This window comes from Colius striatus, chromosome W (genome assembly GCF_028858725.1).
Source record: "Colius striatus isolate bColStr4 chromosome W, bColStr4.1.hap1, whole genome shotgun sequence".
NCBI classification, from domain to species: domain Eukaryota; kingdom Metazoa; phylum Chordata; class Aves; order Coliiformes; family Coliidae; genus Colius; species Colius striatus.
This window is the reverse complement of record NC_084789.1, coordinates 25782831-25808708: the sequence shown is the minus strand read 5'-3', so window position 1 is coordinate 25808708 and position 25878 is coordinate 25782831. Positions and strand designations below refer to the sequence as shown.

The window sequence follows — 25878 nt, the reverse complement described above, 5'->3', positions numbered from 1 at the left end:
TTTTGCAAAGTTGCATGTCTAATACTACTTACATCACTAATCAAGCCTTCTAATGTTATTGAGGTTTGATTACTTTGTTTGCTAAGCCAGCATCCTAATTTGCGTAGCTGAGTTAATGAAGCAGATACTCCTACACCTGGAGCAAATATACTAGTTGCTATTATTGCTGAGGGAGACCAAAGGTAACATGGTCATCACATTTACTAGTAAATGCATGCACAAATTGTTTTGGACAACGATGTTTCCAAATCATTGTGTGATTAGGCACCAAGATCGTCAGTCGTCCCAAACTGCGTGGTTCCCTTTGTAATCTCTAGGGTATTCCAGGTCATGCCTGGTCCCCACAAATCAGAAAAATTCCCTTTGGTAACTGTATAGGCACAAGACTAGACCTGGATCTTTTTGGTGAAGTATAATTGCACCAAGATGTCGTGTTCTCATACACGCCCAGGATGGGATCCACGTTCAGTCTAAAATGTTTTGGTATTGCTGGTAAAATTAAACATAACATAAACATCCATCTTTATAGATCCCAATAATTCTAACTCCTGTGGCTCTGTTGTCATTGTTGGCAACCATGAAATGATCAAATCCCAGTTGTCAACTTTGCCATTACCCTTAACTAAGGGATTTGTTTTTAGTGCATTTGGTACAGGCCATTGTGCCACATCTGATGGAACTCCCACCAAACAGGTAGAAAAAGGATTATCTGTAGTGGCCATTGATAAACATATTGTAGACTGATTGATTGCTTTGGCCAGTGTAACCCACATGTTTTGCTTGGGTTGTTGAAATTGCCTAAAACCATTTACCATTTGAAGCATCAACAGTATGACAAAATCAGTTTTTTACTTTTTTTTTTTTTTTACTCCTGATCAAAAAAAAAAAAAATCCTTCAACAATGAGTCCAAAACACAAACCACTTTTTATAAACTTTTTTCACCCTTTGATGTGTCACTGACTTCTCAATGCCAAAATGTTCTGTTCTTCCAAGTTTCATTCCTGACACCTAAAACACCTTAGAAAGTTTCCACTGTAAGAAAACCACTATTCATCATCACATTTACAGCAAAATGCATAACATCGTGACCAACAGTTTTTACACTCTTTGAGGCAATGGATTGAGGATGGAAAGGACGAGCCCAGCGGTCCGTGAGGGCTGGGGCCGGTGGTGTCGGCGCGCGGTGTGTGTGTGGGGGGGCACTCCGGAGACACTGAACGGGCGCGGGAAGCGGCTGCGCGGCGGCGGCTGCGGATTGAAGGGGCGGGGGGGGGGGGGGGTCTGGCTCACTCCGTGCCGTCCCCGGAGCCGGCGGCGCAGTCGGTATTACTCTCTCCTGCATTTTCTTTTTCTTTGTCTCCCCTCGCGTGTCCGATGGTGCCCAGTCTAACATGGGGTCGCGCTCCCCCACTCTCTCTTGATCATCCTGTGCTGCAGCCCCGCCCGACTCCGCCCGCTCGGCATTCCCCGTCCGCTTCCTCTGCAAGTCGTCCCAGGGGTAACTCGGCGGGCTGGGGTCGAATGGGAAGCATCTCTCCTGCGGGGGCTCTGCTCCGGAGCCCCTTCGCCTCTCTGACTTTGTAAAAACTCTTGTGTAGAGGAGAACTTTTTTTTTTTTTTTTTTTTCCTCGCAGCAAGCCCCACTCAGCGACGGGCTGCGCACCGGGCTGGCTTTCAGCGGAGACGGGCTGTGTCTCGATGGTCTCTTGTCGCTCCAATTTCTTTAATACTTCCTGCAGGAGCTTGTCCGTTCTCCTATCTATCTCCTTCAGCCTCGGCGCAACGGTCAACACCTGGGCTGCAAGCATGGCCACACGCTCTTCTGCTTGCATTTCTTTTAAAGTATTTATCACATCTCTCCAAAGGAGACCTAGATCTTTACTGATCTTACTATTGTCCTTATCACCACTAATAGTGGCTTCCCAGAGAAGGTTTCCAATTTGTCGCCACTCACCAGAAAAGGGAGGTGAGACATAATTAGTCATCAGTTTCCGAGCAGTTTTGTCTTTGTCTATAACCAAGTCCCATATGCTCTCCACTCCTCCTCATCAAAATATTTCTCAGGATCCTTAAAAAAGCCTTTGCAATTACCGTATGCAAGTAGAACAGATAAATCGGTCAATTTAAAGTCCATGCCCCGCTCTTCTAAAAAGCGACGTAAAAGTGAGAGTGCTACCTCCTTATCATTATTGCCAGCCGGCTCCGCGTCTCACCGCGCTATGCATCCCACCACGCTCCGGGTCCCACCGTGTTCCGTAGTCACTCTCCCGGGTACAGCAACCTCCGCTTGGGAACAGTTAGGCTTCCATCTCCAACGACCACCCCTGCCTCCGGATTTTCTAGTCTCAGCTCCCCGCAGGCAGGCTATTTACCTGACACTACCTAGTGAGGCCCCACGTTGGGCGTCATTTGTCACGAAGTTTTACGGCTCTTAGCCTAAGATCCGACTCTCAGCTGGGTGGGAAGAAATCCAGTCCTACTCAATGTGAGTGATAGCAGAAATCTTCACTTTATTGAAAGCAGGCTCTAACTTATATATACTGCAGGCTTCAAGCTAGCTCAGCAACAGCAGCTGATAGGTTACATTTTCATGTTCATTCTACTTGCGGTTTCTACGATAAGCAAATTCCCTCATATTTTCCCATCTTGTTTTTCCTCGAAGTTGTTTACCACCTTTAGCCAAGAACAGCCCGACCTTGAGGGAATAGAAAGCGGCCTGCTGTCTACATGACAGCAACTGCTTTAACCATGTCTCTGACTCTGGTCTTGATTGTGCAGAAAATCCATATAGCTAGAGCCCAGGCTGCCTTGCCCCAACGGGCCTAGCATTATACACCGGGATCCATGTCCATGCTCCCTTAACCATTCCTCCACAGCCTGAACCTCCCCTGGCGCAGCTTGAGGCCATTTCTTCTTGTTCTATTGTTTGTTACTAGGGAGAACAGACCAACCCTCATCTTGCTACAACTTCCTTTCAGGTAGTTGTAGAGACCAATAAGGTCTCCCCTGAGCTTTCTTTTCCCCAGACTAACAGCCCCAGATCCCTCAGCCATTCCTCATATGAGACATGCTCCAAATCCTTTACTAGCTTGGTAGCCCGCCTCTGTATCCTCTCCAGCACCTCAGTGTCCTTCTTGTAGAGAGGGGCCCAAAACTGGACACAGTATTTGAGGTGTGGCCTCATGAAAGCCAAGTATAGAGTAATGATCACCTCCCTCCTCCTGCTGACAACACTATTCCTGATCCAGGCCAGGATGCCATTGGCCTTTTTGGCCACCTGGGCACACTGCTGGCTCATGTTCAGCTGGCTGTCAGTCAACACTCCCAGGTCCCTCTCTGCCTGACAGCTTTCCAGACACTCCTCCCCAGGCCTGTAGCACTGCTGGTGGTTGTTGTGGCCCAAATGCAGGACTTGGCACTTGGTCTTATTGAAACTCATGTCATTGGCCTTGGCCCAGCCATTCAGCCTATCTAGATCTCTCTGTAAAGCTTCCCTATCCTCAAGCAGATGAACACTTCCACCCAGCTTGGTGTCATCTGCAAACTTACTAAGGGTGCACTCTATCCCCTTATCCAGATCATTAATAAAGATGTTAAATAGGAGTGACCCCATACCAAGCCCTGGGGGACACTACTCGTGACTGATCACCAATTGGATTTAACTCCATTGACCACAACTCGTTGGACCTGTCCATCTAACCAGTTTTTCACCCAGGAAAGTGTATGCCCATCCAAGCCAAGAACAGCCAATTTCTCTAAGAGAATGCTGTGGGAAACAGCATCAAATGCCTTACTGAAGTCAAGGTAGACAACATTCACAGCCTTTCCTTCATCCAACAAACAGGTCACCCTGTTATAGAAGGAGTTCAGGTATGTTAAATGGGACCTGCCTTTTATAAACCCATGCTTACTGGGCCTGATCACCTGGTTGTCCTGCATGTGCCACATAATAGAGTTTAGGATGATCTACTCCATCAGCTTCCCAGGCACTGAAGTCAAACTGACAGGTCTGTAGTTTTCCGGATCATCCTACCATCCCATCTTATATATGGATGTTATGCTGGCTGACTTTCACTCAGATGGGACCTCCCCTAGTCAGCCAGGACTGCTGAGAAATGATGGACAGTGGCTTGGTGAGCACCCCTGCCAGTTCCCTCAGCACTCTAGGATGTACCCCATCTGGCCCCATAGATTTGTGCACATCAATGTGGAGCAGCAGGTCACTGACCATCTCCTCCTGAATTGTAGGGGGGACATTTTGCTCCTTGCCCTGTCTCTTGGCTTGAGGGGCTGACTTTCCCCAGTAGAAATGATGCTATTACTACAGACTGAGGCAAAGAAGGCTTTAAGCACCTCAGTCTTATCCTCCTCTTTTATTACCAAATTTCCTTCTGGATCTAATAGGGGATGGAGGCTCTCCCTGGTCTTTCTTTTATTGTTAATGTATTTATAGAAACTTTTCTTATTACCCTTTCCCTCTAAAGCCAGTTTGACTTCTAGCTGGGCTTTTGACCTTCTAATTAACTCCCTACATTGTGGCAATGGGGCGTTGACTCCATTTGTTACTGAATAACAAAGACCTTTATTCCTAACAGTCTCATTATATAGCCATACATATTGATCATGAGCAAGCGAAGCTTTTACAATTGGTTATTGCCTTGTGTTCATGCGACTTGTTCAGACCTCAGATTTGTTCAGCATCCTGGAGCATGAGCCTGCTTCTTCTTGGAGCGCAGGCCTGTTTCCCTGGAACAAAGGCCTATTTCTTCTTGATAAGGGCTAAAACTAAATCTCTTATCTAGATCCGTTGTCCGGCAGCTGTCTCTTCTTCAGGCTATTTACTTTACTAGTTAAGGTCGCAGCTGTAACTCATCAATGTCACAGGCCACGGCTCAGTCTTTTACTGCTTCCCACACGACATAATAACATTCCTGTACTCATTGTGAGTGGTCTGCCCATTCTTCCAGAGGCCATAAACTCGCTTTTCTTCCCCGATTTTAAGCTAAATCTCCCCATTCAGTCAGACTGGTCTTCTTTGCCTCCAGCTCGTCTTATGGCATGTGGGGATGGCCTGTTCCTGGACCTTTAAGATTTCCTTTTTAAAAAGTGTCCAGCCTTCCTGGACTCCCATATCCTTCAAAACTGACTCCCAAGGGATTCTATCAAGTAACCTCCTAAACAGGTCAAAGTCTGCCCTTCAAAAGTCCAAAGTGTCAGTTTTGCTGCCCCGCCTCCTAACATCTCTATGAATAGAGAAATTAATAATTTTGTGGTCACTGTTCCCCAGACGGCCTCCAACTGCCACATCCTCCACAAGACCTTCTCTGTTCACAAACAAGAGGTCTAGTAGGGCATCCTCCTTGGTTGGGTCACTTACCAGCTGTGTGAGGAAGTTATCCTCCACACATTCCAGGAACCTCCTGGTTTATTCTCTCTCTGCTGTATTGTATTTCCAGCAGATACCTGGGAAGTTGAAGTCCCCAACAAGAACAATAGCAAGTGACTGCAAGATTTCACAGAATCACAGAATCTTAAGGGTTGGGAGGGACCTCAAGAGATCATCTAGTCCAACCCCCCTGCCAGAGAAGGACCACCTATAGTAGGTCACACAGGAACTCGTCCAGGTGGGTTCTGAATGTCTCCAGAGAAGGAGACTCAACAACCCATCTGGGCAGCCTGCTCCAGTGCTCCGTCACCCTCACAGTGAAGAAATTCTTCCTTGTGTTTCTTTGGAACCTCTTGTGTTCCAGTTTATACCCATTGCCCCTTGCCCTATCATTGGACAACATTGAGAAGAGCCTGGCTCCATCCTCCTGATACCTGTCCTTTATGTATTTGTAAACATTAATGAGGTAGGCCCTCGGTCTCCTCTTCTCCGAGCTAAATAGACCCAGCTCCCTCAACCTTTCATCATAAGGGAGATGCTCCACTCCCTTAATCATCCTGGTGGCTCTGCACTGAACTTTTTCCAGCAACTCCCTGTCCTTCTTGAACTGAGGGGTCCAGAAATGGACACAATATTCCAGATGTGGTCTCACGAGGGCAGAGTAGAGGGGGAGGAGAATCTCTCTTGACTCACTAACCACAGCCTTTCTAATACACCCCAGGATGCCATTGGCCTTTTGGGGCACATTGCTGGCTCATGGTCATCCTGCTGTCCACCAAGACTCCTAGGTCCCTTTCCTCTACACTACTGTCTAAGAGTTCATTTCCCAACCTGTACTGGTACAAGTGGTTATTCTTTCCCAGATGTAAGACTCTACACCTGCCCTTGTTGAATTTCATTAGATTTCTCCCTGCCCAATCCTCCAGCCTATCCAGGTCTCGTTGAATGGCAGCAAAGCCTTCTGGTGTGTCAGTCATTCTCCCCAGTTTATCATCAGCAAACTTGCTGACAGTGCCCTCTGTTCCCTCACCAAGTTCATTAATAAATATATTGAACAGTACCGGTCCCAGCACCGACCCCTGAGGGACTCCACTAGACACAGGCCTCCAACTAGACCCTGCCCCATTGATCACCACTCTGTCTTCTTCCTTATAGAATGTTTCATCTACTTCACTACTCTGACTGGGAGGTCTATAGTAGACTCCCATAGCATTATCAGCTTTATTGGCCTTGCCCCTTAACCTAATCCAAACACTCTCAACCCCATCATCAGTATACTTAAATTCTGAACATTCATAACAGTCCTTAACATACAGAGCCACCCCACCACCTCTCCTTCCCTGTCTGTCTCTCCTGAAAAGCTTGTAGCCATCAATTGTAGCACTCCAGTCATAGGAGGTATCCCGTTACGTTTCTGTGATAGCCACTATGTCATAGCTTTCTTGTTTCATCATGGCTTCAAGCTCCCCCTGTTTGTTGCTCATACTCTATGCATTGGTATAGATGCACTTCAGATGAGCTAATGATCCTAACATCTTTTTGTGAGTGTGGGGGCCATTTCCTACCAGATGCTTCTCAGGTGTTTCTCCGACTTCTAAATCATCAACAGCCCTTGCCTCTTCATTTCTCATTAGATGCCTCTCCCTTGCCTCCACTAGCACACCATCCTATGAGCCCTGGCATGCTTCCCTTGGGCTTATTCAGAGCAGGCCCAGTTATATCCCCTTCTCCTTTTGAAACTAGTTTAAAATTGTCAGTGAGCCCTGCTAACTCCTGCCCCAGAATCCCTTTTCCCCTCTGAGATAGGTGCATTCCATTTACTGTCAGTAAGTCAGGTGTCTTGCATATCCACTAATAATCAAAAAACCCAAATCCCTGCTGTCCTGGTTTGAGCTAGGATAGAGTTAATTCCTGTGAGGAACCAGGAAGGGGTACAGCCTGAACAGCTGACTCAGGCTGGTCAGCAGGTATTTGATACCATATATGCCCAGTATCTAGGTGGGGAGCTAGTCGGAAGGAGCTCTCTTCTGGGGTCATGGTTTTTCGGTTGCCAGTCCGGAGCGGGCGCTTAGGTTGGGTACCGAGTGGTGAGCAATTGCGTCACTCACCAGTTTTCTTTGTAATATCCCCTTATTGTTATAGTTGTTTTCTTTTCAACTTTCTCCTAGTAAATTGTTTTTATTTCAACTTACACGGGCTCTTTTCCTTTCTTCCCGATCCCCTCTGTGTTTCACCAGAAGGGGGAGGAGTCGTAATTTTTTTCCTCCCCTTTTGTCCCAACGGGGCAAAACCACAACATTAATTGGCACCCAACATGGGGCCCGCGAGATTGAAATAGAACAGAGTGGGTTTAAACAAACTCCTTGTGTACACTCCTAATGCTAATTAACTAATTGCTGGACACAATGTTGGCTGATATGCTTGTATGGTGGTATTACATATCCTCTTATCTGCATCATGTATGTCCTGTGATAGTGTTTATCATCTGTGGAAAATGTAGGAAAATTCTCATGCTACTGCACTGGATGAGTTTGGCTTATGATATGACTGTGTCATGGGTTATTAAGTTGGGTCAGAATGTGTACATGGCTTTGTTGTCTCTTCCGCATTTTCTACTAGAACTTAATAATGGCACTCAATTCATGGGAAAAATTGACGGGTGTAATTCCTCCCACTATATTACTTACCTTCATTCCTTCAAGGTGCTTCTAGTGGATTCTAACAATAATACTTGGAATGTTCTAATTACCATATTTGTATAATTTTCCCTCGTTTTCACCTCAGCTAGGACTGTAAAAATTGTCTTTTGGAGAATTTTGAGGTTGGGCAGCTATGTGAGGAGAGGCATACGGAACATGGGCAGGTGTCTAAGGAGCTTTTTACCTGTAAAGATTTGGAGAACACATGAACCCATTCCTAATTCAGCCGGAACCAGTTGCTGTTCCAACTCCATCAGTAGATGTCGCTGTTGCAGCTGTGAACAATCATCCAGACAGCAAGACACTTGCTGTTACCACTGTGGCCACTCAAACCCAGACGGTGGATATTGTTGCTGTGTCCACTCAAACTCAGACTGCTGCTGCTATAACTGTGGATGCTCAAAGCCAGACTGTTGCTATTACAACTGTGGATACTCAAACACAGACTGTTAATGGTGCAACTATAGACACTCAAACCCAGACAACTGACACTGCTGTTGCTACAGTTGTAGCTACTCAGACCCAGACAACTGACACCATTACAGCTATAACCCCAGCAACAGATGTTGATGCTGTAACTGCAGCTACTCAAACCCAGGCAACTGATATAATTGTTGTTGAATCAGAGTATCAATTTGTGCCAGTATCAGTTGCCCCTGTACAGAAAAAGAAATATACAAAAAATTCAGCTCGCTACACAAAGGATGAAGATGAACCAGGGACATCACGGAGAGAAGAGTAGGAGCCAGAGATAATCAGCCAGTCCTTGTCCCTGAGTTTATCATCACAAACTTGCTGACAGTGCCCTCTGTTCCCTCATCAAGTCTCCCTCATCAAGGTCATTAATAAATATACTGAACATTACTAGTCCCAGCACCGACCCCTGATGGACAAGTCTTTAACCTCTTCCTTTTCCACCCAGGGCTCATGCAAGGGACATGGCTCATGCATCTCACTACAACCCCCTTCAGGTAATTGTAGAGTGATCATGTCTCCTCTCAGCATCCTCTTCTCCAGGCTAAACAGCCCCATCTCCCTCAGCCGCCCCTCATAAGACCTATTCTCCAGATCCTTCACCAGTTTTTTTACCCATCTCTGGATATGCTCCAGCACCTCAGCGTCCTTCTTGTAGTGAGTGGCCCAGAAGTGGACACAGTATTTGAGCTGCAGCCTCGCTAGTGTCAAGTACAAGGGGACAATCACTTTCTTGTTCCTGCTGGTCACACTATTTCTGATACAGGTCAGGATGACACTGGTCTTCTTGGCCACCTGGGCACACTGCTGGCTTGTATTCAGCCGTCTGTCAATTAACACCCCCAGGTCCTTTTCTGCTGGACAGCTCCCCAGCCAAACATCCCCAAGCCTGCAGCATTGCATGGGGTTATTGTGGCCCAAGTGCAGCACTTGGCACTTGGCCTTGTTGAACCTCATACAACTGGCCTTGGCCCATTGATCCTGCCTGTCCAGGTCCCTCTGAAGAACCTTTCTGTCCTCAAGCAGATCTACACACCCACCCAGCTTGGTGTCATCAGCAAATTTACTGAGGATACACTCAAACCCTTCACACAGATCATTGATAAAGATGTTAAATAGGACCTCATCGCTGCCTTCTGGGATCATTCAACAGGATGAACCTCTCTCCCCCCTGCCATAGGGACGTCTATTGGGTAAGATTCAAACACTCGGCTATATTGAGTGCTTCCCCAGGAAACTTAGAAATCTCTAGAGGATCATTTTATATTTTTATGTACTTATCTCCAGTAATGTTATTAATATTCTTAATATTTGCATGTACTTTTGCAGACATATTTATCACCAGCAATCAAAAAGAATCTGCACTTGTGTTGCTTCAATAAATTGCATTATTCATTAATCTAGCTGTATTAGTTGTTATTGAATGTGATCGAACTCCTTACATGTGGTCGTGCTAGTTCAAGAATGCACCTAGAATGAAGATGCATCATGCTATTTGTTAATCCATAATCGTGGTAGTTGAATATACTGAACATGACCATACTTATAGTACTGAACTGGGCATCACTCAGAATCTAAGCCCAGCCACCTCCAGCCCCTCTAATATCTGAAGAAAAAGCTGGAATGCAAGGGGGCGTATTTTCTGCCAAATTCCTTTAATGCTACAAGGTGACGCATGCTGAAGGAGCCTCAATGTACAATAAGTTGCCAGAAAAAAAGAAGCAATATACTCTGTTCACTGACACTGTGAGCTCTTTACTCTTAACTCTTTAATTAACTCTTAACTCTTTGCTTGCAATTTCAGCTCAAATCATACTTGTATAAAATAGAAAGTGAGGATAGGGATTTAGGGTTAGAAAAAAATAGAGAAATCTCTGAATTCTGGTATCATTTTGAGGGAACCTTTTTTCATCATCTTATCTTTTTTTGAGAATGACACAAAACACAGTACCATGTGGAGCTACTTGAAATATTTCTAAATTACATGGCTCACGCAAAAATTGTTTTTGGAAAAGCTGGAGTGTAAATCATATGCAGCAAAATCTTTTCAGATTATATTTTGCTTGTATTTAAACATTTTAGTATTGAATTGCTCAGACCCAGCAAACACAAAATGGCCACACAAAACTGGAATGGTGTATTGCAATCAAGAATAGTATGTCACACCCGAGTCAGTGGCCAATGCCTGCCCAAAGAGACTGAGTCCCCCATTCTTCACAAGCAAAAAATAATAATAATAAAATAATTGTGCATGCATAACTACATCACAGGAAATATTTCCTTTTTGACTGAAAGCCACAAATGTAAGTATGGTGTTTTGTTCGATTGCATCACTTCTTTTCACAAGGAAGAAAGCTGTGAATTATTACAGTATTTCTTAACATCTTAGTAAAGTGCATATGGTCAATGCTACAGGCACACATCATGTGTTGGCATCAGTGTGAGATGCAGATGCATCCTGATGGCAAGAGCTTATAAGCAGCGCTTTGCCCAGAAGGGCACCAACCTGCCAAGATGAGATGAGGCAGAGCAGGGCTCCAGTAAGCAGCAAGAGGGAGTCTGAGCGCTAAGTACGCAGCTCGGGACAGCCAGCCTGTCAATCGATCAGTATATGCAAATAAGCCACATCCTGGCGCCCAAACAGGAAATAAGAAGAGGGAAGAGCAGTGGCCTATTGGTGGGCAGCTCATGGTGAGATGACTTGTTCCTTGCTCCTGATCGAGTCTTGAGTTGGTATGGCATTCACCGGGTGGTTGTACCAGTGACACAGTGAGTCACATGATGTGGGCTGGGCGTGCCATACCTTTGCCATTGGCTGCGCGATCAGGGGATTGTGGCGGTTGGCGTGTCATGCCCCACATGTCCTTGTTCAGAGAGGAGTGGCAGCCTCAGTCCGCAGTGCAGTGGAAATGAGGAAGGTGTAGTCTACATGTGACGGTGCAGTGCCAGGGTGGTGAATGGGGACTGGTGGGGCAGGGGAAGGCATAGGGGCTGCGTTTGGGTCAGGCACGATGCAGTCAGTTGGCCATTTCAACACGGGTCCTCTGTGACAGGGGATGGGCTAAAGCTCTGGGGCCCGAGCGGCTCCTCAGAGATCAGATGGATAACAGTGGTGTGGGGGCAGGTATCGTAGCCATTGCTGCCCCCAGGGAGCGGCTCCTGCCTTGCATTCCAGTCTGCCTTATCCACTGTCCTAAGTAGTGGGCGGAGAAGGTCAGTCTGTCCTCATGCCTTCTCCTTGACCTTAGAGGGTGTGGCCCAGTGGGGCCGAGGAAGATTGTCCGCTGCATCTGCCATCCCACAGCGCCCCTGAGCGGGCTGCCGTTGCGTGGCCTGGCAATGCATGAGGTTCTGCAGCTGTAGGGAGAAACAGCCTTCCTCGTGCCACCCCTCCTTGCCCTTCAGCCCCTGTGCTGGCTTCGAACCGGCTGCGGGTGACCCTGCTTCACATGTGGCCCAGCTTGCGTCATACTGGAGGGCTGTGCTCCCAGCCTTTTGCAGGAGCTACAGCAATGGGCATACATAAGTGTGGGTTTCATTTTTAAAAACAAAAAATGCTACCTGACAATTTGACATAGTCTTATGCTTTTCAGATGAGCTGCATGCAGGTTTTTCTTCAGATATTTTTGCTACTCGATTACTTTATAATACTATAGATACTGCTGAGTCAGCCAATAAGAGATGGAAAATTTGTGCTAATCTAATAGATGGTGTTGTAGAGGATTGCTCTGAGGTTAGTGAGAGCTGTATGACAAATGTTAGGCATTTAAGCCGAATAGTCATATAGTTAAATGGCAGATTAATGCTCTAAAGCATTGTGTACAACCACTCTAGTTTGCTTTTTGCACTCTAAAGTTTTGAAGGGGTTGCAGTTGGGATTTTTATTGCTTATATTTTGTTTTGATTCCCAGAATGGATTGTTTTATGTAATATTCTCCTGGAAATTTTTGATTTAAAACAAAGGCAAGCAGGAAATGGATAGGATTTATCAAGCATCCCTTTTGAACTACGATTTTGAAATTTAAAAAATTATATTAATGATAAACTTCAGCTTTATATTTAAAGTTGTCTTGCTAATTTCAAACTATAACTCAGTGTAGCTATAAAAATATTTTAAAGGTAATTAGGAATATGACCTTATAATATGCATTGGGGTTTTTGGGGGGTTTTTTGGTTATTTTATACAGCATTCTAATACAGAATCAGTGCATGAATCTTCATCAATGTTTTCTAGAAATGCCAATTGCATAGCAAAAAAACCCCAATGCACTTCAGGCAGATTAAATAAACATGAAGGCTTTAAAGAACTCTTTTAGATTATGAGTTACTGCTACTCAGTTAACACCAAGATCAGCAGAGGCATCCTGTATTTCATAGCAGCAGTTAATTATAAAAGACTGTTTAATAACAGATATTATGGAGAGTTATTTTAATAATAAATGAATGTATTTTTCCCTAATTGATTTTTGTGAACACTTCTTGGTTTTGCTTAGAAATGTGAGAAGTAATATCTGAAGAAAGATTTTGGAATCTTTTTAGATCTAATATCAATTTCTTAATTGCCTAGATAATAATTTCAACTATCAGAATTTAGGAGTTGTATTACTAATTTTAGGACTGATAATCATGTAGTAAGTACTAATTCTGATTTTCCTTAAATAGTGTGGTATTCAAAAGTATTAGTATTTTCATAGGATATTGCTATGCCATTTCTATTTTCTTGCTTTGTTTCAAAATCTTTGTCACTAAGATATTCCTCTGGCTATGTCTTCTTTTAGTTTTCCTAATTAAAAGGTATCTTCTATGATGCTGAGGAAAAACCATAATATCACTTTGGAACAGTTTCATCATGGAAAGATAAATAAAAATATATTGGTGTTATTGATGCTCATATAATTGAGATTGGCATTGGTAGGAATCATAGAATGGTAGGGGTTGGAAGGAACCTTCAGAGATCATTTAGTCCAACCTCCCTGCAGAAACAGGTCCACCTAGATCAGGTCGCATAGGAACACGTCCAGGCGGGTCTTGAAGACCTCCAAGGAAGAAGACTCCACAACCTCCCTGGGCAGCCTGTTCCAGTGCTCCATCACCCTCATAGTGAACTAGTTTTTCTTATGTTTAAATGGAACTTTTTGTGTTCCAGTTTCATCCCATTACCCCTTGTCCTGTTGATTCTGGTATCTTCATAACACTAAGCAGATAGATTTGCCCTGTCTAATTTTCTCCATTGAATGACAGCTTCTTTCATGATGTCCAAGCAAAAGAACTAATACTGGAAAGACTGTCTTTCCAGAAGTCCGATTAGTACTTTTGAGGCACCTGGAAGTCACAGTGTATAGAATCCTCAATCCTCTATGGAAATCTCCACAGTGCTAGATTTGTACATGTAAACACTAAGCTATAAGATGTCAGACTACAATTTAAGCATGTTCTGAACTCTAGGATATAGTTATAAGAATCTGTGATTAACGTTAACTATATAAGTTGTTTTTGTGCAATGAGAAAAGGAAAATCTAAACCCTTTTAGAATTAAATTTAGTCAGGAAAGTAAAGGAAAACAAGACGGGATTTTCAGGTACATCAGCAGCAATAGAAAGATTAGGGAGAATGTGGGCCTGCTGCTGAACGCAGAGGGTGTCCTGGTGACAGAGGATGTGGAGAAGGCTGAACTACTGAATGCCGCCTTTGCTTCAGTCTTTACAGTCAAGGCCAGCACTCAGGAAGCTCAGTCCAGCAAGGATAGTAGGACAGCCTGGACATCAGAGGATTTTGCCTTGGTGGATGAGTGTTGTAGCAGTGCAAGCTATATTCATTCAAAGATGTAGAGAATCCAGCTAATGCACGTGCAGAAACATACACAGGAAACATAGTACAACCAACAGAGTTGACACAAAGCTACCCTTCCTTTGCTAGCTAATTCCTTATATGCTGCTTCCACCCATGTGATCACCCAGGGCCAAATTAATTAACTTGCAGCACCTGTTTCTGATAATTGGAAGTAGCTTGCCAGCTGCATTAACTTGTCCCTACCATCTTTATTCAAGCTGGCTGGTCCAAATCACATTTGTGCCTAAAATTCCCCCCTTTTTCTTTTTGGACCAGCCAGCCTTCAGCAACACATTCCAAAATTAAAGATACATGAAGAAAACATAAATATTTTTACCCATGGCCATGAGTTTACAACAAAAGGTGAGTAACAGCTACATCATTGAACAATACAAAAATCCGTAAAATCAAACTAAACAATCTGATATATGTTGCTAGGAGGGACGCATACTGGCAAGAAGGGATGAATTCTCTGTACTTCCACGGATATTTCTGTTTCCTGAATGTATTTTTGGACTTCTCTTAGACTTCTTTAGCATGACGTGCAGAGTAAACTTTATAACACAGTTAAGGGTTATAAAGCAGGTGCGAGGGAGATAATTTTGCCCAACTCGCACACCCGATTGCCTAACAAAGGGCTACTTATAGGGTACAGTTAGGGGTATGCATAAGCGCCTATTACATATTCATGATCTATCCCTGCTCCGTATTGTAATAAGTCCTCTTTGAGCTTACACTTGTTCAGTGTCTCTGGTAGATTCCCATGCCACGGAGCAGGATGCAAACAATTCTGTTTTCCACATTCCAAGTCCTTCTTAACTGCAGTTGTCTGCACACCAGCTTCTTAGTTATCAGCTTTCAGGGTCTTCAAGGCCTTTACTAACAAGCGGTTCGAATTCCAGTGAGCTGAGGTTTCTTATGTTGTTAGTTTACAGTGAATCATGTCTTTCTAACTTTCTCGGGCCTTTCCCTTCTGTATGTCTGCTTTTGCTCATCAAGCATGGTTATCTGTGAGCATTATCTGTAAGTTGGAAATATCTCTTCATCTGTAGAAAACACACCATTTTTGCTTTCAAGTTTCCATTGGCCGTCTTGTTAAATTCATCAATTCTTTTAATGCGATACAGATTGCTGGAGGAATTTACAGCAGCATATGTGGTGCCACAGTTGACAAGGTTTACATTTTAATAGGGTGATGGATTGAGGGTGGATCACTGGGATCTTTCCTCAAGATTGCTTTTTCCATTGGTCTTACAGTCATTAAGTGCTTTCGGTTGATGTGGCTTGATCCATTTTGCCGGAATCCACCGGGGACCTTGATCTGTAATGACACAAGCATAGCCTCTTCCCCACGTTAACAGATCTGCAGGTCCTTGCCACTCTCCAGTAGTGGAATTCTTACACCAAACTTTAGGTTTGTCAGTAAAATCCAAATCCCGACTCATTTGGGCAAAGTGTGTTAATGCCAGTGGTTCATTCCGGTTTGCCACAATTCTCAGATATTTCATTGTATAAAGGGCTTCTATAAGTCTATCTTGAGGGCTCACGCCCTCTTCCCCCGTTTTTTAGCTTTTCTAGCAGTCTTTTTAAGATTTGATGAGTACGTTCGATAATGGCTTGACCGCTATTATTGCCTGGGATTCCAGTAGTGTATTTAACACCCCATAAGTTCAGAAACTTACGTGTTCTACTGGCTATATACGCCAAACTATTATCAGTTTTTCTCTTTCGTGGAACAACAAGGACTGCAAAACAACTCCTCCAATGTCTTATAATGTCTTGAGCACTGTTGCTTGTTAAGACTGTGGCCCAAACCATGGCCGAATATGTATCAAGTGACATGTATACATTTAAATCGTCCAAAGGGAGCACAGACAGTGATATCAGATTGCCATATTCCTAATGGTGCCAGACCCCTGGGATTGACTCCTACTCCTAGGCCGATTTGATTCTGGCATGCAGGACATGTGGAAACAATACCCTGAGCATCCAATATGGTCAGGTCAAACTGCTTTGTCAGCATTTTGACACTTTGGTGAAAAAAATCATGCAACCTTCGGGCTTGAGAAAATTTGTCAATTGAATCAATAACGGAGCTGTTACTATCATTGTCAACTGATAGGCCATCTTTTAAGCCCGAATGGCTTTAAATATGTCCAATATAATAAGCAGTTTGACATTCATTTATCTGATGCCAGAGTCGTGCAAATAAGTTACACAGATTCTGATTAGAGATTTCTTTCAACAACGCTCTCTCTAATCGAGTGACGGTATCGACCACATAGAGGGAATCAGAGATGATGTTTAATGGGACGACTGGCCATTTCTCGAAAGTTTTAACTACAGCCATCAGCTCCAGCAATTGAACTGAGTTGCCTGGGGAGTGAACAGGCCTTTAACAGGTACTGCTGATCTCAACGGCCAGTCTTCCATTTGAAACTTAAGAGAAAACAATTTATGGGCCAGATAATGATTATTTATATATTCCCTGAATATGACAATAAGGCCCACTGTAATTCATCAGATTGTTCAAGTGCCCAGTTCAAGAAATCATCTGTTAGAGGAATGAAAATGACGTCTGCCTCAATCCCTGCTATTTCCAGCAGACATTTCCTGGCCTTAACTATTATTTTTGCAATTGCCTCTAGCCTCATGATAATTGTTTTTTGCAAATTATATGGCAAAAAAATCCACTCCAAGATCCTCAATGGGTCTTTCGTTACTGAATCCCATTGCATTGAGACTGCCATTACATGCTGGTTTACTTATCACAGAAATGTTAATTGAAAAGCCAGCATCATATTGATGACTGTAGTTATTGACTATCTTGTTTCCTATCTTTTCTATTGCTTGCATTTGCTGCCGGGCCGGTTTTTGTGCACTGTCAGCCTCTATGTAGCCTTTTAACAAAGGCATTAGTGGCACAAGATCCTCATTCATGATACCACATGTGGTTCATACCCATTGGATATCACCTATTAGCTTTTGAACATCTGTTAAATTTGCAATTTGTGTTTTAATTGCCACCTTCTGAGGATAAATGCTCGCATCAGTGATAATATTAACTAAATATTTCCAAGAGGCATGCATTTGTACCTTTTTCTAATTATTCATTTACTAATTCATGAATCTGGGCGAGCTTTTCTTTGCTTAGCGGCCACTGATCAAACCAAACTGGTTTATCTGTAAGCCAGGATAACTTCAGGATTGGTCATCCACCAATGGCCGCCATTAAAAATTTTCATTTGACAAACGAAAGCCCATTTGGCTTAAGGCATCTCTACCTAAAAGCCAAACTGAAGTGTTCATTACATAGGATTTAATTTGCACACATCTATTCTCTTTGTCCTGTATCCATACCTAAATCAGGTCTCTGCTAATTTTTGTCATCTGTATTCCTCCTACTCCAACAACAGGGGTCTCTCAATTCTCTAAAGGCCAGCTTTTTGGCCAATAGGATAATGGAACAATGGTAACATCTGCTCCTGTATCCAGTAATGTGTTGTACCCAACCATGTGTTCACCATTTGGATGTTGCAATACAACTGTCTGAGTGGGCTTTCCCTGCCAAAGTGGCATTGCCAGTCTTACCTCAGGTACTCCAGGGGATCCAAAACCATCATCTCAATGCTCACAACTACCTGCAAATGGAACTTTACCCCTGAAAGGAACTAATTGAGCTATTTTAGTTCCTTTAGGTATATAAACTGGTGGCTGCCAAACTTTAACCATTATTCCAATGTTTCCTTCATAATCAGCATCAATAACACCAGGGAGCACAAAAACACCCTGCTGAGAGGCCGATGACCATCCTAAAAGCAGAGCACTTAAACCATAGCCAAGGAGTCCATTAGCATTGGATGAGATAACTGTTACATCCATATTGTGGATGGTTACATCTACTGCTGTTTCTACATCCACTCCTGCGCTTCGCGCAGTGGCTGATCTGAGGCCATCCAGGCAGCCATTTTTATTGAAGGGCGTTTTTGCGTCATTGCGCTCACCTTTTGCACTCATTAGCTCGTTTCCCTTAGGTCTTATATGTCTAGCCACTTGAGAACGCACTCAGTGGCTCTGTGTCCAAACTTGCCACATCTGTAACAATTGCCATTATATCTGCCGTTGAACCCCAATAGTCTGATGGAGCTGTTTGTCCATACCAATGGTCTGGACCGACATTGATTTTTCACATGTCCCATTTTTCCACAAGTGAAGCATTTTGGCCTCCGATTTCCTTTGTGCTGTTGAACTAATGGTTTCAATGCTGCTGCCACAGCATTTTCTCACATCTATACTCTCCTCCTCTAGAGGTGGAGCCGAGGGTATTATGGCATTATCCCCTCCAAAGAGTCTCTTAGTATTTTCTTCTAGAGATGGAGCCGATGGCACTATAAAGTTGCCACCTCCAAAGAACCTTTTAGCATCTACTGGGAACGCAGATGGTATAGCATTTTCTGCTTTCACAGCAGCAGCTGTAGCACACTCAGCTTCTAGCTGCTGTAGAATGGATGATACTATTTTACATAGGCCAATAGCGTTATTCAATGTGTCTCCTAGATTTCTACAATGTCCCATTTAATATTTTTCTTGTTGGGAGACAAAGAAACCTACTTCCTGTCCTCATCATAATTGAATCCTTTCTCAGCAAGGATATGCTGGAGAGTGTCAATAGGGTTTTCCTCTTCGCTCATCATCTTTCCTATTATACCAATTTAATCGGGTCACTTGCCTTTTCAGACAGGAATCGAGGCGATCTTCTGCCGAGGGTTCTTAATCCAACAAATTCAGCTGATCACGTCAGGGTCACCAAATGTTGTAGCAGTGCAAGCAATATTGATTCAAAGATGTAGAGAAGCTAGGTAATGCATGTGCAGAAACATACACAGGCAACATAGGACAACCAACAGAGTTGACTCAAAGTCACCCTTCCCTTGCTAGCTACTTCCTTATATGCTGCTTCTGCCCATGTGATCACCCAGGGCCCAATTGATTAACTTGCAGCACCTGTTTCTGATAATTGGAAGTAGCTTACCAGCTGCTTTAACTTGTCCATACCATCTTTATTCAAGCTGGCTGGTCCAAGCCACATTTGTGCCTACAGTGCAAGTTGTCATTATCTTAATCATGTGAAAGACAAGGGGTTTTTTTTATATTAATCATTGTAGAAATTTGCATATTTAAGGCAATAATCTCATTATTTCACATATGTGCTCAATGTCTGACTACAAAAAAAGAATTTAGAGTACACACATAGATATGACTCAACTTACTGGAGGCAGCTTTTAGCCTTTGAAAGTACGATTGTGTCCTGGGTTTTGCCAGGATAGAGTTAACTCTCCCCAGCCACCGCCAGGTGACATGGCCAGGCTATTCAATCCCATGTGACATCATGCTCAGGATATAAGGACAGCAACCAGGCAGTGGTTGTATTGGGGTTAGTGTGGGAAGTGTGCTTGTGCTGTTGGTTTTAGCAGTGAGCAGTTACACTGGCATTGCTAGTTTTTCTGTCTCCTCTTGGCCATCATTGTAACTGCCTACTCTTTGTGGTGTTCTATTAAATTGTCCTTATCTCAACCCAGAAACTTCTAGAACTCTCTCTTGATTCTCCTCTCCATCCTGCTGAGGGGGGGAGGAGTAAGTAACTGGGTGGTTTGGTTATTGTTCAGCTAGGGCTAAACCACCACAGACTGATTAACAGATACTTTTAGAAATCAAAATATTTCCTTCTTTACATAGCATAATAGAATTTGTTTATCTAATTTGATTACAAAGCTATACACTGCAGAACTGAAGAGGAGATAGTTTACTTTTTAGATAATATTAATCACTGTTATCATAAGCATCACTACCATAAAGCCATAGCCAGAAAGAAACCTATGGACAGCATCCATATTAGTGGTATAAGAAACTTAAAATCATGGCTTAATTAAGTATGGGTAAAAAATTCCCCATTAAAGTAAAACATGGAATATTCACAGAGTTCACTGAACCAGGATTTTAGGAGGGAGATTAGGTTGAAGTTAGACCAGGAATATTAATTACATCATATTATAATAGAATATGGGTAGAAAAAAGTCTTGCCATTAATGTCTTTAATGAGGTGCATTAATCTTTTTATTCTATTTCAATGCCACTCAAAATAATTTTGCATCTATGTCACCATTACTGTACCTAATGCATTAATGAAGAAAGGAACTTTCAAGCAAGTTCTGCAATTTACATAATGTAATTTAGACCCCGATTCCCTTCTGTAAAACTTCGCTGATACCCTTCTAAGTGTATTTTATAGGATTTTCCAAAAGAATGGGAGTGAATCTGTCCCAAAGTCTTGTTACCTTGTGAAACTGTGCTACTAAGTATATTAACCTGAGGGAAGAAGTGGGTCCTAGACATACATTAGAGCTCATCAGTAGCCACAGACTGTAGTAAGACCACAAATGACTGCAGTAGTGGCCATCACCATCAGTGGGGAGAAAAGACTTGCAGGAGACAAAGACAAAGTTGGGAAAAGAAGAAAATCTGCCTGACGGGCAGTACCCCACCAGCCAGATAAGGTAATGACAGCCAGAATGGCAGGAAAAGGATATAGTCCCTGTGAGGCGGCTTTATACACAGCACCTCTGACTTCTTCCTAGAATCGTAGAATGGTAGGGGTTGGAAGGAACCTTTAGAGATTATCTAGTCTAACCCCTCCTGCTAAAGCAGGTCCACCTAGATCAGGTCACACAGGAACATGTCCAGGAGGGTTTGGAAACCTCCAGAGAAGGAGACTCCACATCCTCCCTGGGCTTGCAGGGAATCCAGACACTAAAATCTGCTTAATGCTTGCTGAGTTTTTGCCCAGCAGCAAATTAATTCCTAAAAAAATTACAATTTGTGAGTGATAATCTGTAATTAAGAGTAGAGTCTTTACTGAATGACTAGTGCATGAGAAGCATTGTCGCCACTTTTCTGGTTAATCCACAAGTCAGAGAAAGCTGTCACTGTGAAACAAAATTTGAATATATGGGATGTTTTTATATGTTCTATCTTACTTACATCTTTCCAACTGCTATTGTCACCTGTCTCCCAGCTGTTCCTGGTGTACCAGGGAAGCCCTCCTTTTAAAAAACGAGTACTTTCATTTTCATTCCCTTCCAGTAGGTGTAGCAAGTATTTTGAGATTTCTTCCCACTGCAGATAGTCTTCCAGCTGCTTGATATTTTCATGGTGTCTTGTTTTCTTCTTCATAAACATCGGGAAAGTCTACAGTGCTCTTTTTCCCCATTAAATGACCTATAACAATAGCATGAAATTCACTGAAATAAGTATTAGATTGCTGAAACATCAGCTGGAAGTTGTTACTGACTGATAATATGGAAAGAAGGGAAGGGGTTAGATGATGTCAAAGTTGACACACAACTGGAACTGGAGATTTTGTCAGTGTCATATACAATTAATTTCCTCTGTTTCTTATGCTCCATGGTCAGATAAAGTGTTGCTGAGAAGGGGACAGAGATAACCAAGCATTTTCCTGGAGGTAGGGAGAGCACCTTGTAAGATTTACAAGTGGACAAAGAAATGGTAGTTTTTAGACTTTTCATTGTTCCTTGTGGGAACTCCAGTGCAAGCCTATGTGCCAGTGCCTTTCTAGGACCTCAACTGAATGCATTTTTGGTGTACCATACTTTACTGTCATCACAATGACATCCTAGTTGGTTTTAGGCTACAAAAGAGGTTATGGGAAGGAGTGAGGGAGAGGCAGCACCGGGGGAGCCTCCTCCAGGCTGAGTGCTCCAGGGTTCTGGCTGGGACCAGGGGCTCCCCAGGGTGCTGGCTGCACCTCAGGGTGCTGGGGAGCCCATGGGTGCAGGCCAGCTGCCTCTGGGCTTGGCTCCGGGTTCCTGCATCTCTCAAGAAAGGTAGCAGCAGGGAACGTAATCGGCAAATAAACGTCAAAGGTAGCAAGGAAAGCTGTGTGACCCTGCACCTTCTGTCCTGCACGTGTCCGGGATGCCAGAGGCCAAAAGCTTCCCAGGATGCGCCCGATGCTCAGGGGCCGGATGCCGCCGGCGGCTCTGGTACACGGAGCTACAGCTCACATAGGAGCGTGTTGCCCCCTGCCTGGTACCAGCCCCGGAGAGCGCCCATCGGGTGGGAGCCGAGCGGAGCGGGGTGGGCGCTGCTCGGGGCGCAGAGCGGGGCTGGGCCGGGGACCGGTGGCTGTCTGGCGCGGCAGTGGCCGCTCCTCTGGTGCCGGTGCGCTGGATGCGGCCCTTTACCCCGTCCCGAGTACCGGGGCGGGCGCACAGTGGGACGTCGGACTGTTGCGACTCTGTCCTCCCGGCCGAGCCGCGGTGGTGGCGTGCCGCTGTCTCCGTGAGCACGGAGAGCAAGCGGCGGGAACACCGTCAGCGGACGAGGATCGGGTGGCGGGAGAGCAGGGTGGGCCGGGCAGTGGCGGCCGGGTCAGAGACTTACCCACAGCCCAGTGGCTGCCGCGGAGTAGATCTTGGTGAGCACGGGGCGGGACGTCGGGCTGCATCGGGGCCTCGGGGCCGCGCCGCCCTGCGCCGCCAGCAGTGGCAGAACTCTTAGCCGCCGCGCACCGTCCATCGTGCCGGTGACGCTGCTGAGCCGCTCTCCACTCTGGGCCGACTTCAGCTCCGTCTGAGGGAAGCGCTGCCGCTGCCCATTTATACGGAGCCGGGACCGGGCGCGAGCAAAGCTCCCGCGTCAGCCGTTTCACTGGGCCAGGGCTGCGGCCGCCCACGATGCCCCGCACCTCCGTCCTGCCTCCATCGGGGGCGGGGGCCGCTGCCGGCAGCCCTGGACCCCGCCCTGTCGCATTAAAAGGGGACAGAGTGGTTTGGCAGAAAATAAACCCCCTTGCGTTCTAACTCTCCTCACCGAGGTGGGAGGTTAGGTGCGGCTACGTTTAAATTCTGAGTGATGCCCAATTTGCCACGACCAGTCCAGGCGCGTTCACCTCCTGTGAACTATCACGACTCTGGATTCACTGATAGTGGACTGCAACTTCAGTCCAGTCGTGCTCATGAACTAGCACGGACACACTCCACGGTCTGGTCGCATTCAGTGAGAAACTGTGACGACTGGCTACTTAGTGCAGTTTTACTCATGCAACAGATATACAGGTTCTTATGGATTGCTGGTGATAGTGACTGTCTGCAAAAGAAAGCACGTGCAAAAAAAAAAAAAAATAAACAATACAGCGTGCAAAGTTACAAAGTACAGCCTGGCTATAAAAAGTTAGAGTCATTCTCTATAGAGATTTCTAAGTTTCCCACAGAAGTACTTAAATTAAGTCTCAGCCAAGGTGTCCCAAGGGGAGGAGGAAGAGAGGCTCAGTCCATCAGCTGATCGCTTAATTGGTGAACAATGCTGATTTTTAATATAAGTTTTAATATAAGTTTTAATCTCTAAACCACTTAAGTAATAATGCCACACGCTCACCACCCACCGTCTTGCCTCGGCGGTCTCCCAACTCCATCCTCTCCTGTGCCAGGCAGCAGACAGTCGGTCCCGGAGGTGCGTTTCTACTGCTGCAGAGAGAAGCCAACGTTTGCCCGGGGGTTAGTTCCTCAATTATATTCGAAAACCAGAAACTTCACCGAAGTTTGTTTTCCCTTCACCTCCCTCCCTCTGGATGTTTTGGTGCTCTGAGAGGACCCGGGCGACTGCGAGGGACCCCAGAGCTGCCCATGGTGCCCGGCAACATCCCCCACAGCCCGGGGCCTCCTCACTGCGGGCAGCCAGCAGCAACAGCCCCTTGGAGGGCAGTAGAAGCACAGCTCCAGCATGGCCACCACCAGGGAGAGGAGCCAGGTAAGGGGATGCTGTGACCCTGTGTGCTTTCACCCTCTGCACCATACCTGTATCACTTTAGCTTTACTTGATAAAAAGGGTTTCAAACTGTTGCTACAGATTACTGGATCAGGCAGTGAGGTAACTCTTGTTACCTTTCTCTTACAGGAACTGGTTTTTTGAAGCAGCTGTTTCTTTTAAAATGAATCTATCTATCTTTACAGTGTTGCGATAAATGTGAGTGATGCTCATTCAAAGATGTAGAAAAGCTAGGAAATGTACATACAAAGATACGCACACAGGCAATGTAGTACAACCAGCAAGGTTAACTCAAAGCCACCCTTTGTTTGCTAGCTACTTCCTGATATGCTGCTTCTGCACATATGAGCCCGCAGGGCTCAACTGATTAACCTGCAGAATCTGTTTCTGATAATTAGAAGCAGCTTGACAGCTGTATTAAATTGACCCTACCATCTTTATTCAAACTGAGGAAGTATCTGGCTGGTCCAAGTCACATTTGTAACCACAATTTCCCCCTTTTTCTTTTTGGATCAGCCAGCCTTCAGCAACACATTTCAAAATCAAAGGTACATCAAGAAAACATAAGTATTTTTACCCATGGCCATGAGTTCACAACAAAAGATAACAGCTACATTGCTGAATAAGATAAAAGTCCATTTTATAAATTAAAAAAAAAAAATCTAATATGTGTTGCCAGAAGGAACTCATGCTGGAGAGAAAGGATGAATTTCCTGTGCCTCAACTGATGTTTTTCCACTTCTAAATTGCAGTTTCATGCCGCGAACTCCAGCTCTTGGCCTAACAAACCAGCTCTTGGCCTATTTCATGCGGCTCAGCCTAGGGTCCGATTCTCAACTGGGTGGGAAGAAATCCAGTCCTACTCAATGTGAGTGATAGCAGAAATTTTCACTTTATTAAAAGCAGGCTCTAACTTATATACATTGCAGGCTTCAAGCTAGCTCAGCAACAGCAGCTGATAGGTTATATTTTCATGTTCATTCTACTTGCGGTTTCTGCGATAAGCAAGTGCTGCGAAGTTTTCGGCTCTTGGCCTGAAAAACCAGACTCGAAGTCTGCAAACCAGGCTCGAAGCCTGAAAAACCCAGGCTCAAAGCCTGAAACCCAGGCTCGAAGCCTGAAACCAGACTCTAAGTCTGAAACACCCAGGCTCGAAGCCTGAAAAACCAGCTCCAAGCCTACTTCATGCGGCGATCAACCCAGGGTCCGATTCTCAGCTGGGTGGGAAAAAATCAGTCCTACTCAATGTGAGTGATAGCAGAAATCTTCACTTTATTGAGAGCAGGCTCTAACTTATATCCAGCAGCTTCAAAGCTAGCTCAGCAACAGCAGCTAATAGATTACATTCTTATGTTCATCCTACTTGCGGTTTCTGCGATAAGCAAGCTCCCTCACATTTTCCCATCTTGTTTTTTCCCCCGAAGTTGTTTTCCACCTTGGGCTGTTAGCTCGTTAGCTGAAAACAGCCCGACCTTGAAGGAGCAGAAAGCGGCCTGCTGTCTGCGCTGACTACGTGACAGCAACTGCTTTAACCATGGCTCTGACTCTGGTCTTGATTGTGCATTAAATTCATATAACTAGAATTCAGATTGCCTTGCCCCATCGGGCCTAACATTATACCCTGGGATCCATGTCCATTCTCCCTT

The 25878-nt window shown here is 44.7% G+C and overlaps 1 pseudogene; it reads right to left on the bottom strand.

The window, feature by feature from the left end:
• LOC133628653 (3-hydroxy-3-methylglutaryl-coenzyme A reductase-like) overlaps positions 1-22984 on the bottom strand; it is a 32726-nt pseudogene extending 9742 nt beyond the window's left edge.
• Between the last annotated feature and the right edge of the window lie 2894 nt (positions 22985-25878).